The sequence below is a fragment of the Callorhinus ursinus genome, unplaced genomic scaffold, assembly GCF_003265705.2.
Source record: "Callorhinus ursinus isolate GAN/ISIS: 27379988/994484 unplaced genomic scaffold, GSC_fseal_2.0 scaffold6, whole genome shotgun sequence".
Taxonomy (NCBI): domain Eukaryota; kingdom Metazoa; phylum Chordata; class Mammalia; order Carnivora; family Otariidae; genus Callorhinus; species Callorhinus ursinus.
Window position 1 is genome coordinate 38,185,386 of NW_027397068.1, and position 17,675 is coordinate 38,203,060.

A 17,675-nucleotide genomic window follows, 5' to 3' on the forward strand; every position below is an offset into this window, starting at 1 on the left:
GTTACATATATATTTTTTCAGTTAGGTTTTATTCTTTTAAAATGAATTCTACCCAGTGAGAATTTAACTTAAGTTTGGGCTGAGATAGTAAGGTATTTTCAATTTCTTGCTGAATGTTGTACTTATTTTCATCTTTGTTAATAATTTTGTCAGCCAGTTAAAATTTAATAAATATCAGATGGTAAATACACAGAAATAATAATAGTGTAATAGCAGCACTATATGACTCACAGTTCAGATCATCTGGCCTGAAATCTTAACACTTCCTCTTGACTAACTAATTAATCAAAGCATTTAGGTTCACCAGGTATCCTTTCCTTCCTTTGCAAAATAGCAGTAATTTAAATGTAATTAAAAGAGTTATATATAAGCTAATCTATATAAATATCATTTATAAGTATATGTGTATGTATATATGATGACAGTATTAAATGCTGCAAAATTTTGTTTTGTTTATAATTTGAAAGTCATGCTTTAAATATTTTTTATCAAGTTAAGCAGATAACACTCTTTCACTTAAATATTTTTCAAAGTTTTGATTACATCTCCAACTATGCATTATGAGGCAAACATGCAAGGTAATTTAAAACCTTATGCTTATAATAAACTAATATTTTTATTAATGTAATCCTAGCTTTATTCAATACCAGTCTGATGGAGAAAGGCTATTTTAATAAATTACATGAATACTTCCTTTAACAAGCCAATTTTAATACATATTATATAAATTTTAGCTTATTCAAAGGGTAAAAGTGGATTTACTGGTGATGAAGATGGATAAGTAAGAAACATAAGAGTTCTGGAGCATGTGGCTGAGGAGGCCGGGGTAACCCGAACGTGGAGGAAAGGCTTAGGGGGTCTGGGACAACTAGCCGCCAAAATGAAGGTGAAGATGCTGAGCTGGAACCCGGACAACTATGTACGCGAAACCAAGCTGGACTTTCAAAGAGTTCCAAGAAACTATGATCCTACCTTACATCCTTTTGAGGTCCCACGAGAATACGTAAGAGCTTTAAATGCTGCCAAACTGGAACGGGTATTTGCAAAATCATTCCTTGCTTCTCTGGATGGTCACCGAGATGGAGTCAATTGCTTGGCAAAGCATCTAAAGAGCCTGGCTACTGTCCTGTCTGGGGCATGTGATGGAGAGGTTAGAATTTGGAACTTGACTAAACGAAAATGTATCCGTACAATACAAGCACATGAAGGTTTTGTATGAGGAATAGGTACTCGCTTTTGTGGGACTACTTTTTTTACTGTTGGTGATGACACAACTGAAGCAGTGGAAAATGGATGGACCGGGCTATGGAGAAGAGGAGGAACCATTGCATACAATATTAGGAAAGACAGTGTATACAGGAATTGATCATCACTGGAAAGAAGTTGTTTTTGCCACATGTGGACAGCAAGTGGACATTTGGGATGAACAAAGAACAAGTCCTGTATGTTCAATGACCTGGGGATTCGACAGTATAAGTAGTGTTAAATTTAACCCAATTGAGACATTTCTCTTGGGAAGTTGCGCTTCTGACAGGAATATAGTACTATATGATATGAGGCAAGCTACTCCCCTGAAAAAGGTCATTTTAGATTTGAGAACAAATACAATTTGTTGGAACCCTATGGAAGCTTTCATTTTTACTGCAGCGAATGAAGATTACAACTTGTATACTTTTGATATGCGTGCACTGGACACTCCCGTAATGGTACATATGGATCATGTATCTGCAGTGCTTGATGTGGATTATTCTCCCACTGGGAAAGAGTTTGTGTCTGCTAGTTTTGATAAATCTGTTCATATCTTTCCTGTGGACAAAAGTAGAAGCAGAGAAGTCTATCACACAAAGAGAAAGCAACATGTTATCTGTGTAAAATGGACTTCTGACAGCAAATATATTATGTGTGGATCTGATGAAATGAACATTCGTCTATGGAAAGCTAATGCTTCTGAAAAATTGGGTGTGCTTACATCACGAGAAAAAGCAGCCAAAGATTATAACCAGAAGTTGAAGGAGAAATTTCAATATCGTCCTCATATAAAACGCAATGCTTGTCACCCTCATCTACCAAAATCTATCTACAGCCAGATCCAGGAACAGCGCATCATGAAGGAAGCTCGCCCACGAAAGGAGGTGAATCATCTCAAACATAGCAAGCCTGGATCTGTATCAGTTGTGTCAGAGAAGAAGAAACACATATTGGCAGTTGTGAAATAATACTTGGTATTCCTTCCAATCTTGATGAATAATTATTTGTTACATTTTGATGTGCAGACTCTGCAAATAAAGTACTGGCTTTAGAATAATAACAAACAGTTCAGTTACATGTGTAGAACACTACCCTGAAAAACTGTCCTGAAAGGTGCCCGGTTGATAAGACTATCCAACATTTTATCCTTGATCTGCTTTCTTATTTCATTGAAGAATACAGTATTTGCAAGCTAACATGTTTATTACTGTTAGAAATTGCAGATTCACTTTGATCTATTATTATAGATACACTATACATTTGAATTTACATTTAAGACTGAACATCTCTTTTGTTACCTTTAATATTCCTTTGGGTAATTATTGCAATGATTCTTCTCGTGATTACATATAACGTGGAAGAATTATGTCAGACTTTTTAAATTCAGTTAATTTTCTGTGCTTTATTTGTATTTGGCTCTTTGAGACTTTAAAGATGATCAGCTTGCATTTATATAACTTTTATAAAAATTATAATTTATGGTCAAGTTAAGATAATAAAACCTCCTTTTCTCAACAATGTAACTTTGATCCATTTCTGCTAATTTCTCAGTCTCAGTAAATCATAAATACTTCTCTGTGAAAAAAACAAAAGAAACATAAGAGTTCTGTTCTCTTCACTTCTAAATGAAAAAAAGTATAATCATCAACATAAGTAAAAAAAAATGAACAAACTTTTGGGAAAATGAAATTTCATCCTTAATTTTTTCCAACAACTTTTACGGAAAATAAATGCACATATAATTCCATATGCATTGCAAAAAAACTTGTTTCAGGGCTGTAATAATTTTCAATTATAATTTTGTTTATTTTGATTTTTTTAATATGAAAGATTTTAAAACTTTTTCTATAACAGTTTGTTTGTATGTCATCCCTACTCTATCAGTCCTGATTCAGTCCAAGAAGCAGAAACCACTTTTGATATTTTAAGCTGAAATGGAATAAATAGAGAGAATGTGATGCTTAGGAAATTGTCAGAAGCAGTGGTGAAGTGGGAGTCAAGGGACCACAGGGGCCACAGGACTTGCTGGGACTTGAACATATTTCTTTACATTTCAACTCAATGGCTCCCCCCCGCCCCTGCCCAAAGCTGCCTGTTAACCTGGGGAAGGCTTTGGAAAGTTGCAGTATCTTTTGGACATTTTGTTTCTCTGTGACTTCATTGGCCTGTAGAAAAACAGGAGTAGGCAGGGTGAGAACATTTATTGATTTTCACTCAAAATCTTACATGGAATTCTGTATTCAATTGTAGAATGAAATTCACTTCTAGAACCTAGCAAGAAGAGGCCTGGGAAGTAGAGCTTTGAGCTTCCTGACTCTCCAGGACAGAAAGTCCTATGGAAGGAGGTGGCCATAGAGCAAGCAATCCAAGAATGCTTTCAATATTGCCCATGTTCCAGAACTACAAAGGAAATCAAGAGATTTTCAGTGGCGTGATGTACATAATTATACCTGTTAGGAATGTCTTAAAATAAATTACTAGGTCTTGGATTTCAGTTATTTCCTGCAACAACTCATATGATGGATATGTTTTACCTGTACTACAAAGTCTAAAAATAGAACTCAAACTTATATTTCATTCAAGACATAACATCTTACTTTTATTTGTTTTCTTCCGCTGAAGACAATATATCAGCATGCAAGGAAGAGGGATACCATTATATAATTAATCTTTGACCCCTTTTGTAAAAGCAATCACTCATAAAGAGTGGTACTTTACTATTAATAAAATATTTACACCTTTTTTGGTAATAATAAAAGATATCTTACATGATGCAGGACTAGTTAATTACTAAGTACTTCAAGCCTGGATGAATTCTTTGGTATTTCTAAGCAAGAAATTACTATGATTGTCTAATCTAGCCTAATGTTTTAAAGTTGAACTCTGGAAGCTATTCTCAAAAAATGGACCAAAGACCACAGATATGCTTCAAATGTATTGAAACCTACAAGTTCTTTCTTTGGTTCTTACAGCCAAATAGCAAGCAGTTTGTTTGGCTTTTGTTTTATATATAAAAACTATTTATCAGTAATTTACCAAATTTTTGAGTTATAATTTCTCAACGTGTGGAAAATCTGTTCCTTTTTAGCCCCTCTGGAACTCATCTTGAAGAGCACAAATGCCAGGCATCTAAAAATATTACAGGAAAATTAGTATCAGTAAGTACACCTTGCACCTTTCAGCTGCTATTAACTTAAAATAAATTTTCCAAACATGCACACTATAAGATTTCACCTCTTCTGAATTACATCCATTCTTTCTAACAGAAAAGCAACTTGAATCATATAGTAGAAGTAGAATAATTTAGTTTTGGGGATTAACCTAGGACTGAATTTCCAAAATGTGTTTATGGTCTTTAATGCCATGGGATGATTTTAAAAATACTTCCAAAAGTTGAATGACTGTGGTATATTCTGATTTGGATAATTTAAGCAAGTTTCTCTACCATGGACTACACAGCCTTTAATATGCTAATAGAAATTGTGAACCTCTAAGAGGTCTTTATTGTATCTAGTATGTAGGTTGTGCTTTCCAAATTTATTTCGTCTTCCAATCTTTTTTAAAAAAATTCTATGCATGGAGCACTGGGTGTTATACGCAAACAATGAATCATGGAACACTACATTAAAAACTAATGATGTACTGTATGGTGACTAACATAACATAATAAAAAAATTCTATGATATGAGACTATTAGCTAATGAGAAACAATTCTTGGAAATATTGACCAAGAATGTCAATCCCTGTGCAACCCCTTCCTTTTCCACCTTCACTTTTCTTGTGCCTGTTAATTTCCATTATTAGGATAAGAAATAAGAGTTACAGAGTAAGTAGTTTAATTAGTTTTTGCTTGTTTGGTTGTTTTGCTTGGGTTTGGTTTTAGTCCCCTTGCCTTTTGGATACATTTAAAATAGTCTTATATTGTCACACACACACAAAAAATACTTTGTAAATTATCACAATGTAAATATTATTTTCACCTACCAAACCTAACAGATCCTGAATTACTTCCCCAAAATTATTAGCAAGTATTGGGCAATGTAGTGTTATAGCTAAAACTAATTTAGGTAGTGTTGAGGTTACTGTATTGAACACAGAGTGAAGGAAAAAGCTAGAATAGGTAGAAACACATACTCACATGTATACACACATATAGGAAAGGAAATTTATAGGTGAAAATTAAATTAAAAGTCTATACTGGGTAGGAGTGAAGATCTGATTGTTTACTTTGTTTATTGTCTATATGACTTAAAGAAATAAACTTGTTATGCAAAATAAAAAAAAGGGGGTGAGGCGTTCCTGGGTGGTTCAGTCGATTAAGTGTCTGACTCTTGTTTCAGCTCAGGTCATGATCTCAGAGTCCTGGGTTGGAGGTCGGCATCAGGCTCTGCGCTCAGCAGGGAGTCTTCTTGAGATTCTCTCCTTCTGCCCCTCCCCCTGCTCGTTCTCTCTCTCTCTCTCAAATAAATAAATCTTTTAAAAAAATAAAGTTTTAGACCTTTCTCTTCTGCAGTCACCACTCTCACTTGTATCCCCTGCAATCTTGCCAGGAGGTTGTACTTAGAATTGTGAAAACAGATCTCTCTCTGTCTTCTTACATATCTTGGTATGCATCTAAATATTCCACATTTTTTAGTTTAATATTAAAAACAACACAAAATTGATAAAGAGACAATTCCTGGATTACATAATTTTTATTTCTTGCAGTGGTTATATTAGGTATGCTAGTCACATTTCTAGCTTCTATGTGTTTTTCTTCCTGATAGAGTGACAGTTTCAATATAAATAAATCAATAGAGCTCTGTGGGAGTTACAAGAAATGATATACTTATGTTCTATCTACCTTTTCTATAATGATCTAAGAAGTTTCATATTTAAATCCATTACAAAAAAGAGTGGTTGTTGTTGTTGTTGGCTTGGATCATGCAATTTAATTCTGGATGTACTGATTGCTAAGGCAGTTATAAATCTGAGATAACCTTTGTATTTTGTGAATTCAGATTCTTTTTATTCCTACTTACAGGCTACCCCAACTGAGGAGCCTAAGATATTCCACTAGTCATTAAAATCATTAAAAATGGTCTCAGCAAAGAATAGAATCATGCTGTAATCTATCATCGGTAGTATAAATTACTGATAAACCTTAAAAGGGCTCTGCATTCCTGGATCTTGCCCAAAAGCCTCACACATGACAGTCCATGACATTTTCCTCAGAATTGTTTTAACAGAAGGAGGTCTCAAATCTTAAGAAAAATACTCTAATTTGAAAATGTCAATAAATTTCACCATACATATTGCAGGTATTTGCAAATAGTTTTCCTTTCTCTGTACTGAAAACACATTTATTTTAAGAGAAACGAAACTTACAAAATATTTTAAATAGATGTTACTGAGAATGATTCATAATTAGCCAGATCTTTTAATAATGTACTAGATTATTAAAGGCCTTTAATGGAGGGCTGATCTACTCAACATAACTTTAAGAAAAAGCCATGAAAACGTGTGCATGCACACGACAAACAACATAAAAATAGTGAGTACACCATTATTCTTTCAGGCACACACACACTGTGAAGTGATAAGCTTTACTTTTTACCTTTTCATTTTTTTTTCTTTTCTCAGCAAAAGCTATTTGCCTTTACCTAGCCTTCCCTGGAATTCCTATGTGCAATGGAGAGTAGAAGAAAGGACAGAAAAAGAGAGAAGAAAGAAGATAGGTAGACTATTACTTTAACACATCAACTTTATTGAAGCATTAATGACAATTATACTACATAAATATGATATTTTGACCTATGTATACAACCTGGACGCCATCACTGCAATCAAGATAGTGAACATATCCAGTGCCCCAAACTTCCCTCATTCCCATTTCCATCCATCCCCTCTTCCCTGTCTTTGCCCTGCTTTCTAAGTAACCACTGCCAAGTTTCACTACAGGTTAGTTTACATTTCATAGAGTTTTACATAAACAGATCATACAGTATGCACTTCTTTTTTTTCTTTTGGCACAATTATTTTGATATTCTTCCATGGGGTTTCATATATCAATATTTTATTCTTTTTTATGGCTGAGTAGTATTCCACTCAATGGATATACCACACAGGCTTATTCAACTCACGTGTTGAAGATATTTGAATGTTTTCCAGATTTTAGCTATTAAAAATAACCCTTCTGTGAACATGCATGAACAGGTATATTTTGTGTTTTTGCTTTATGATATGGTTTTTTTCCTCCTGCCACAAAATACACAATATCTTTTCCAAGACCCTTCTCCAACTTTGACATTCACTAGGGTATCTGATAATTCCATTCAATTTTCACACCATCTACCTGGTGTTAGTATCAGATTGCAGAAGTTAAATGCCCAGTCCCACAAGACTGTTCCCACTTCAGGCGCCAATCACAAATTTTGGGCCAATTGTATTTCTGACTAACAAGCTATATTAGGTTCAATAATTTGCTAGATGGCTCACAGAATTCAGGAAGGCACTTTACTTAAGTTTATTGATTTATTGCAAAGAATACAAATGAAAAGCTAGATGAAGAGGTACAAAGAATAGGGTCTGAATGAGTCCTAAATGCGGAAGTTTCTGTCCCTATACAGTTGGGCCACACTAACCTTCCAGTATGTAGATGTGTTTACCCATTAAGCTCTCCAAACTCCATTATTTAGGGGTTGTCATGGAGGTTTCATTATGTAGGCACAATTGATTAGATCATTGACTTTTGGTGATTAGCTTAATCTCCAGCCCTTTCTTCCCCAGAGGTTGGGGGTAGGTCTGAAAGTTCCAAGCGTCTGATTAAGGTTTGGTCTTTCTTGTGTCCAGCTCCCATCCTAAAGCTGTTTAGGGGTCTGCCATCTGTTTAGATGTTCCTGCCACCCCTATACTTCAGGAAATTCCAAAGATTTTACGAACTCTCTGCCAAAAACCAGGAACAAAATTATGTCACTCTTGGCTAAATCTCAAGATGTAGAAAAGCTAGTTCATACAGTAAGTTTACATTTAATTTTGTAATGAAGTGTTAAGTTGTTTTTGAGTGTTTGTGCAACTTTACATTGCTAACAGCAGTGTAAGAGGATTCTAGTTCCCACCTTCTTGTCAACACTTAGTATGGCAGTCCTTTTTATTTTAGCTATTCTAAACTAATCTAGTATTTAGTTTTAATTTGCATTTCCTTAAAGTTTAATGATGTTGAACATTCTTTTATGTGCTTGTTTGCCATCCATATATCTTCTTTTTTTAAAGATTTATTTATTCATTTTAGTGAGAGAGTGCCGGAGCATGAGTGGGGGTAGGCAGAGGGAGATAATCTTCAAGCAGATTCCCTGCTGACTGCAGAGCCCCATACAGGGTTCCATCTCACAATCCATGAGATCATGACCTGAGCTGAAACCAAGAGCCACCCAGGCGCCCCGCCACCCATCTGTATATCTTCTTTAGTGAAGTGTCTATTCAAAGATTTTGCCCACTTCTGATCTTGCTATTTAACTGTAATCACCATTTCAGTGTTCTTCATTCTTTTAAGGAAATACATATTTCCATCAAGTATCTGTTTCCTTCTACTGAAGGGCTTCCCTTAGTTTTTGTAGTGGAGGTATGATGGTGATGAATTACTTCCATTTTGGATATATGATAAAAGTTTTATTCTGCTTACATTTGGGAAGGTATTTTAACTGAATATAGAGTTTTATTTGGACAATTTATCTTTCTTTTTCTAAAGATGTTTTTCTATTCTCTCTTCACTTGCATTGTTTCTGACATGAAATTTGCTGTTGTGTATTTTTGTTTCTCTGTATGTAACATTTCTTTATTCTCTGTGTACTTATAAATTTATCTCTGTCAATGGTTTTGAGCAATTTTACTATGATATGCCTTAGTTCTGTTTCCTTTACATTTCTTGTACTTGAGTTTCTTGAATTTGTGGGTTCATTGAGCCTCTTGGTTCTATAAAACTTAGAATATTTTTGGCCATTATTTCAATTTTTTTTAAAGAAATCCATTCTTGCTTCTATTATAGGGACCCTAATTGCACAAATAGGAGGCTTGAAATTGTCCCATTGTTCATTGATGCTTTTTGCACTTTTTTTTTTTAAGATTTTATTTATTTATTTGACAGAGAGAGACACAGAAAGAGAGGGAACAGAAGCACGGGGAGTGGGAGAGGGAGAAGAAGGCTTCCTGCGAAACATGGAGCCCGATGCGGGGCTCGATCCCAGGACCCTGGGATCATGACCTGAGCTGAAGGCAGACACTTAACGACTGAGCCACCCAGGCGCCCCACTTTTTGCACTTTTTTTTGACTGTTTTCTCTTTGTAATTAATTTTAAATATTTTCTATTGCTACAGCTTCAAGTTTACTAATCTTTTCTTCTGCAATATCTAACTTGCTGTTAGCACCATACAGTGTATTTTTTTCCTCACACACCTCTAGAAGTTCATTTTAGGTCTTATTCATATATTCCATGTCTCTACTTAGCTGTTTGAACATATGAAATATAGTTTATAATAATTTTTATATACTTGTCTGTAAATGCTAGCATCTGTGCAAATTTTGGGGTGGTTTTCATTGGTTGTTTTTTCTTCTCATTATGTGTTATATGTTTCTGCTTATTTGCATGCTTGGCAATCTTTGGCTGGATAGCAGACATTATTAATTTTAACTTTGTTTGCTGAATATTTTTTGTATTCTTATAGATATTGTTAAGTTTTGTCCTGGGGTAAGGTTAACTTAGTTAAAAATAGTTTGCTTCTTTTGAGCCACGTTTTTAGGATCTGTTAGAGGTGTTCAGAGCAGTTTGTAGTCCAGGGATAATTATTCTCCATTACTGAGGCAAGACCTTTCCAAATGTTTTATTAGGTGACTGACTAATTTTTTTCCAATCTATTGGATTATTTCTGGTCCTGTGCACACTGGGAGTTGTTTGCTCTAGTCCTTTCAGATGGATCTTCCTCTGGCCTCAGGTAATTTCCTCATACTCATGCCCTGAGCAGTGGTCTGCTGAATATTCAAGGGGTGCTCTCTGTACATCCCCACAGCTTTCTTTCAGGATTATTCTCTTTTCTCCAGTGCTCTGTGTTGTAAACTGGTAGTGCCTTGTTCTTCCCAGTTAACTCAGCTCAATCTCCTCAGGAAGTCTGTCTTAATCCTTGTGGGTTTGCTTTCCCTTTACTATGGCCGAGAAACTTTCTGAAAGATATAAGCTGAAATAATCATAGGGATCATCTTGTTTGTTTCCCACCTCATAGTGTTCACTCTCCTTTATTGCTTGATGAGCAACATCTTGAAAACAATTGTTTCATATATTGTCTCTGATTTTTGTTTGTTTCAGGTGAGCAGATAAATTCAGTTCATGTTACTGCATGTTGGCAAAAAACAAAAATATGAATAGACTTTTAAAAAAATTCATTGATATATTGATTGTAACTTAAAAGTAGAGTACATATATTTATGCAATATAATAATCCATTAAGTCCTTAATTTCTATTTTCAATGTTTCCCTTATTATTTTTTAACTTTCTGGGTATCAGACATTTTAATTTAAATTATTTAGTAGAAAGTGGTAGTGGGTTTTCTAAGTAATAGACAGGAAGATGCATTTTACTATAGTTCAAGTAGGTAATAATTTTTAAACTTATAACAAGAATTCTTTGTTAGTATGTTAAATAATTTTTTCATCATTACAGACTGAAACTGATTACAGCAGTGCCATCATCCATCAAAAAGTTAACGTGTTTATATAGGTTTTACATTTCTGTGACAACTGAGATACATATTTCCAGTGATTTGAACAAAAGTTTTAGTGTTCAGCTTCAGTAGAAATTATAGAAGGATTCTGGTTTCCTGGTAGTTGAGGCTCATTTTTTTTTCTCTTCTTTCCAAGATACTTCTTTGGGTATTCTATATAAAGGCAAGGCAGAATCACATTGCAAAAATAAAAAATTTTATTTTCTGTACCATAGAGTATTTGTACATAAAGTGAATGCAAAACTATATGGTAAAATTAATTAAAATTAATATTGGTCTATAAATAATACATTGTCATGTTTCTGTGATAGATATAAATATTGTCTTTTGTTAAATATTTGATTCTTCTTGAGATTTAATTTTTTTAAAAGACTTTATTTGTTTGAGAGCGAGCAAGAGAGGGGGAAGGGGCAGAGGGGGAAGGAGGAGCAGATGACCCACTGAACAGGGAGCCCAACGGAGGCCTTGATCCCAGGACCCTGGCATCACAACCTGAGCCGAAGGCAGATGCTCACCTGACTGAGCCACCCAGGCTCCCCTCTTCTTGGATTTTATATATTTGTTTACTTTTGTGGAAAGTATAGATACTCCCATACATTTCTGTTAAGCTTGAGTATTTTATTCAAAAGCACTTTGAAATTAGTTAATAAAAATAGTTGATATCATGAGTATAAATATGTTCTGTTACTTTCAGGAATATTAAAAGCATCCTAGTAGAGTAGGTCAAGATTAAAAGATAAGTTACATTTCGACTGGATATTATAACTGAAGAATAAAACCGAAATAGTCAGTGCCTGTACTTCTTTATACATAGTGGTGTATTTTTGTTGTATGACATGGATTTTGCAGAGTACTGTTACAGATGTGTTTTGAAATCCTCAGAAGCTCTTACTTGCAGTTACAGAATTAGTTGGCAACAGGATAAACTCTATCATGCGTAATTCTGGAAAAATAAATTGAGGCTTAGATAAATAGTTTTTAATCTCTTTAGTGACTTGTGCTTAAATATATATCTAGAAGAAAAATTAGTTTTACTAGGGAAAACTCTTTAATTAAAAATAACTCAACTTTATTTTCTTTCTAATCTATATTGTACTTTATAAGTGATACCAACTAATTGTCTATTATTTAACATTTAGTGTATCAGCATAGGTTAAATATTGGACAAATGTAGAATTACATATGATTTTTCTATTTAGATGGGATTGCCTATAAAGAGTTACTAGACCCTTTGAGGGAATAAACAAAAACATTTAGACCAGAAAGTGAAGTATTAATGTTTTCCTGTCCTCATAAGCTGGGCTATGGATTTTGAGATTTCTGTGTTCTCTGACCTAAGTCAAAGAATAAGATAAATGCTCAAATGGCTATGTTTTATGTTCCCATTTGCACCTACAGGTCTGGGTCTTTTTGCCAGCCAAGACAATATACTTGACCTTTTCAGTTTGCAACTTTAAAGTTTATCATTATTTTGATTACTACAGTGTGAGAGAATGTACTGTCCATAAAATTTCTCACCTGATAAGTAGAACTGTAGCTTTTGATTTGAAAGTTATTACAAGAAATAGCAGTAGACAGAATAAGAATCCCAGTATTCTTCACCATAATGAGGAAATGTTCTATGTTGTCACTACTGTGGATGCAATTCCTCCACTTCAATCACTGAAGTGACATGCATTGATTATGATCTTGAGAGTTTAAGAGAAAACACAGTTGGAAAATGTGTCATTCTACCTGAATGCTATAAAATTCTGAACAGGAAATTTAACATATCTAGAAAATGAATGATCATTTACGTGTTTCTGCATGATCTGAGCAATACTTCTCTTCATGCTCATTGTCAATGAAACACAGTGGTAACTTGAGAGAATCACTGGAAGCCAATATTCTCAAGTGGCCCAGTGAATGATGCAGCATCATGAACAGTGGTGTAACTAGCACTAAATAAATGGTATTAGGAAATTACATATGCAGAAAAAACTATGTTGTTTCAACACAATCAAGCTTTGAACAACAATGGCATTTTGATTAATAAGAGTTACTATTTTTTTGCCCAGGACTGAACATAAGAAATGAGCCAGAAATGGCATATTTGATAATAGGAGATAGTAGGAGATTTGCATATATATATATATTTACCTCAAAATAACTATATTATATATATTTACCTCAAAAAAACTATATAGTAATAGTGATATCAATCATTGACTAAAGTTCTGTGGAGTGGAAAGAGGTGCAGATGATATAAAACGACAGAATGCTAATATTCATGGAAAGGTGATGATTAAATGGGGTTGCTTTTTATATGTTTGAATTTTTCATGATAAACCTTTTTTAATTACTGAGAATCTTAAAGTATGGACAAACAGAAACCAATAGCATAACAGAAATAAATATAAACATTGTGGCGAAATGGTGCTTAAACGAGGCATGTAAGGATGGTTCAGTATTTCAAAGTCTGTTTGTGTAACCCATAATTTCATTAGAGCTGGATTAGAAGAATATATTGTATGACCATGTCCTTAGATGTAGAAAAACATGGGGCTGGACCCAAGAACACCACCAAAAATTAGAAGTGAGGGGAATCCATTAATATAGCTAATAGAGGACTGCTTCCTCGGACAGATATGAGGGTCAAGGATGGTGAGTGAATCTGAAGGAATGAAAGGAAGTACTCTGAATAAATTTGAAGTTCTTTTTCTTTTCTAAAGCTCTTAAATGAAAAATTGGTCTTGTATTATAACTCATATAAGGTCAACTTTAGTTATTTGCTTTTGCCTTGGGAATTGTCTATCTCTGCTAAACTTAAAATTTTTTTTTTCATTAGAGGTCATCAAAGTAGCCTCTTATGATTTTTAAAATTTTTTGTTTTGATAATTACTTATGTCCTTTATTTCTTCTTTCATATATTTGCACCTTTTCCCCTTGTTCAAGTTAGCTAGTGGTTTGTCTATTTTATTAATTTTTTAATGAACTGATATTTTTATTAATTAAATCTACTGTTTTCTATTTTCTACCTCATTAATCAAGTCTTTTTAATTTATTATTTCTTTCATTATACTTTTTAAAAATTTTCTTGGTTGTTCCTTTGTACAATTTTTGGGGAGGGGATTCAACTCATTTATTTTTATTCTTTCATTTTTATTGATAAAACTACTGTCTGGAATGATGAATTGACCTCTTCTCCCCCTTTAAATTGCACCCATAAGTTCTGGTAAGTGCTGCTTTTGCTGTCATTACTTTAATACTTCAGTTTCTATTATTCCTTTTATCTAGATGTTTGATAGGATATCTATACATTTCCAGATTGAAGGACATTTCTGGGTTTTGTGTGTGTGTGTGTGTAAATTCTAATTTAATTTCAGTGTGATCAAAGCATGATGTCTATAATATTTCCCCAGTAAACATTAACTCAAAGTGTTCAGGGTCATTTTGACTTATTCTCAATCACCAATGAAAATATTCTTTTTATACTATGAAAAGATATTTGCTGCTATCAAAGTTTAGTGGTCAAAACAAAAACTATATTTTTGTGAAATGCATCAATTTCTAATTCAACCCTGGCTGTAGTGAGAAGTAATAATACACACACACACACACACACACACACAAACTCACACATATACAGGGCTTATTTCAGATCTGTATATTCAAAATATAATATGTGGGGTGAAGTCTAGATAATAGTATTTTCAAATTTAAGCATGCGCTTTCTACTGAAGGAAAGAAAGCTAGTTTTTTTTTTTGTGAGTGGCTTTTAGACAATTCAACTCATATTGGTGAGCTATATATGAGAGGAAATGTTTGTTGATTAATTAGGCAATTATTTGTTTTATTATCTTATTTAATAAATAAGTAAAAGGTAAGTTAAAGTTTATATATTAAGGGACCACTACTTTTCTAACTAAGGAAAGAAAAATTTTCAGGGATTAATAAGAATATGAAAACTCATGTTTTGAAGGGGATTTGTTAGATGTGGCAGGGGTTATCTTTTTATTTTTTTTAAGGTTTTATTTATTTATTTGAGAGAGTGAGAGAGCACATGAGAGGGGGGAGGGTCAGAGGGAGAAGCAGACTCCCCGCCGATCAGGGAGCCCGATGCGGGACTCGATTCCAGGACTCCAGGATCATGACCTGAGCCGAAGGCAGACGCTTAACCAACTGAGCCACCCAGGTGCCCAGGGATTATCTTTTTAATAGTGTTAATTAGTTGCTTTTCACAAGTAGGAGAGGAGCAGAATCTTTTTGGCAAAATATTCAGCATTACTGATCTTTTATCATCCAATTTAGCAAGAAACTAGTTTTAACAAACATGATGTGAAAATTGGCAAATATTATGAAGTATTATATGCTAATGCTCTTAGTTTTTTGTGAATATTAAAAATGTGTTTTATGATGGATAATTTTGATGCTCTAGGAGGAAATAAGCATATAAATTAAAGATTTAGTTATCTTTAATTTAGTAGAAACATAGTTATATAGTATCTAAAATAATAATTGAAAATCACAAACAGAAGTTTTAATATGTACCTTGTTAAGACTTGCAGAATATTATTCTCTCAGTTCAATCCTTTATTAAAAAACTCCAGTTTCAATACCAGTGGTTTTTTTTATTAAGAAAAAGTCATACAAATTATTTTTCTGTGTCATTCATTGTAATATTGATAGGATTTTTTAATATTCCTTACTAGCCTCATAGCTCACACTTTCAACAGTGTCACCATCCAAAAGCATTCCACATACCATATACAACCAATTCATATACGAACAAACTTATCAAGAGGTTCAATTTAGGTAAAATGTGAAGAAGAAAATAGAAAAATTTATTCAGACTTGTGATATTTATTAGGATAAATAATGAACATGAAATACTAGTGGTTGTTTATGAGCATGTCTTATTCTTTGGGGATATTTTCTATTTTTAATTTATTGAGTATTTATCTTTTATGATTTTAAAAAAATGCTCTCACAGAAAACTAATACTATATAGGGGTAATTTGAAAGAAGGAATGGAACACACACAAAAATGGATTCTAATAATGGACTCTAATTTTGAGAGAGTTACATTTATAACAAGACATTTTGGAAGCAATATACTAAAAAAAAAAAAATCCAAATTCTAAGTCTACTAATATGTGCAATGCCTAATTTATACATGCACCGCCTTGAATTCCAGATGTATTTTTTGTTTCAGGAAGGCCTCCCTTATGCATGTGTATGCATGTGCACACACAAACACACACACACAGATGTACATAGTGCCTTCTTTATAATACTCTTAATATTCCCCTACCTAAGGATTAAGAACATTCTGTTCAAACATACAATGTCCTAGGTTGTTATGTTAGATACATAAGGTTAGGAACCATATGCATGCTGTTCACATTGCCCGTGGTAGGTACTCATTTGTTCTTTCAATGAATGAGTTAATGTCTATTACCAGAAAAGCTTGAGTACATTTACCGCATTTCTACAGAGATAGTGAGACTGATAAGGAAGAACATGGCACAGATAAATATTTGAGAGGCAAGACAGAGGATCATAGGGGAAGAGGGGCAAAAATGAAACAAGATGAAACCAGAGAGGGAGACAAACCATAAGAGACTCTTAATCTCAGGAAACAAACAGGGTTGCTGGAGTGGAGGGGGAGTCGAGGGGATGGGGTGGCTGGGTGATGGACATTGGGGAGGGTATGTGCTATGGTGAGCGCTGTGAATTGTGTAAGACTGATGAATCACAGTCCTGTACCCCTGAAACAAATAATACATTATATGTTAATAAAAAAATATTTGAGAGGAAGGAAAATAGAGTGAGACACCTATGGGTTGGTAATTCTCCGGATAATACAGGCCTAGAAGTGGAAAGTGGTAATCCTGAGTCATAGAACACCATAAACCTGGACACTAGAGAAGTGGCTGCTCTGAAAAGAGAGAGGCCTTCTTGCAGATGGAGTCAAAATATATAGAATGAACACTTTAAAAATAATTTTGGCTAGGACTGTCCTTGGCTATCCATGTAGGTCTAGAAGCTATTTTACTAAGCTTAGGCAAAGGAGATCATGTGAGACAGGAAGATCGATTTGACCACTCCAAAAATTCTTTCCATTCTGAAAAGTATGGACAATTTCAAGGAGAAATCTGTACATGTTTTTATTTAGGGAAATCCGAAGATTAGTCAGTCAAACTGCAGGATAGATTTATCTTGGAGGGAAAACCAAGGTTTGGAGTTTAGTTTGTAGTTTTGCAGGTCCAGGAGCTAGGTTTAATCAGGTGTATCCAGAAAAGACCATGTCCATTGGTCTGCCTTAATCTGACCAATAAGAAAATTGTGTAGTAGAAAATGGTTATTTATTCATTAATGTAACATAGTGAGTGCACTTTGTCCTATGGCTTGGAAAAAAATCAAATTATAACCAGACTTTTCTTGGCATAGTGAGATATCATGCCTTAATTAATATTTTATCCAAGCCATGACAAATCCCAATGCACTGTTCTAGCCCTGAAATAGAATAAACCAATTGTGGAGATTTCTTAACATTCCTGACAAAAACCTTAGATATGGAAATGTATACAATATGAACATAAGGCATGTTTACCTTCTCTTCTCCTAGAAACATTTTTCTCTTCACACACCAGGAGAATTAGAGCTGTAGTCATTTATCTATTTAATTTATCTA

At 33.9% G+C, this 17,675-nt stretch overlaps 1 pseudogene; it reads left to right on the forward strand.

The window, feature by feature from the left end:
• Window positions 1-815: 815 nt before the first annotated feature.
• Window positions 816-2,417, forward strand: LOC112815012 (DDB1- and CUL4-associated factor 13 pseudogene; annotated as a pseudogene).
• The last annotated feature ends 15,258 nt before the right edge of the window (window positions 2,418-17,675 follow it).